This window comes from Protomyctophum bolini (assembly GCF_963924005.1).
Source record: "Protomyctophum bolini genome assembly, chromosome: 11".
Classification (NCBI taxonomy): Eukaryota; Metazoa; Chordata; class Actinopteri; order Myctophiformes; family Myctophidae; genus Protomyctophum; species Protomyctophum bolini.
The window spans coordinates 20,532,292-20,533,552 of NC_137872.1; positions in this window are offsets into that span (position 1 = coordinate 20,532,292).

Below are 1,261 nucleotides of genomic sequence, written 5' to 3' on the forward strand. Positions count from 1 at the left end.
GCTTAAGAACATACTACAAATTTAGGAAAATATATGTTCGGGAAAGGCGTCATTTCCAAGATAGCGTTAAAAATGGCAGCTGGACAATTCAAGCGTAGCGTTAGTTCATTGCGGCACGGAAGGCAGATTCATTCTCCCTAGTGATCTATACTGCATCTTTAAATCTGCTGCCTCTCCAGTCCATCTCCCTTCTCAATCATACGCTGCGAGCTATCTCATTCACACCCTCATACCCACAATGCAATTCAGGCAGCCTTCTTAAGCAGTCTCAGCTCTCTTCTCATTCTTCATGCTGAGCTGTCAAAGCAGCTCGTACGGCGTATGAGCGGATGTTTTGGACACACAGACAGACAGACAGACATGATCTGCTAGGTCTCATTGCAAACGCAGTGATTGCGAATGCAGTGAGCACTTACTATGAGACCTAGCAGATCATGTCATGTGTGTGTGTGTGTCTGTGTGTCTGTCCCGCTATCCAAATATGGAGTGTGTTGCATCAGCAATCACTCAGCTCCATATATGGGCACAAAAGGGGCCAGGTCCACTCAGCTCCATATATGGGCACAAAAGGGGCCAGTGATTTGTTTGTTGTGGACCTGGCCCCTTTTGTGCCCATATATGGACACAATTTATTCTAATTGTTATTGCAATTTACGATCTGCGTTCGCTTCCCGCGTTTGCGCGTCTTACTCGTAGTAAGTGCTCACTGCGTTCGCAAAAAAACACAGATAGACAGACAGACACATCTGTACCAACCCAGCCAAAACCCAAACATCATTTGGGATTTAACATTATTAAGGCTTGCTCTACTTCCTGACAAACAAAGGAAGCTGTACAAATTGGCGTTGTTAGGTATAATCAAGACTTGAGACAATGAGTCCGATTATTAGAGCCGAGGCACTCGGCCTATGGTATCTTGAGGGTAGAAGTAGTTTGTGGTGTTATTTGATATTATGTGCTATGAATCACTATGTCTATCTGCCCTTAACCTTCTACCTAGGCTCTATTATAGTCATGGCGATGTCACTGCCATGGCATCATGCTGTTACCTGTTGTCATGGCAACATTAGGTATGTATGACATCAGAACAGAGCTATATAAGTTGAGTCCCATGAGATGAGTGGGATAGAGGAAGATCGAGCGAAGGCAAGCAAACTTACATCATTAAATATAGAGATAGCGGGTGGAGAGAGAGTGTGAGAGATATCACATATCAAGATTGTGTGAATTTTCAGGTAGACCAATCAATCTTTCATCATCT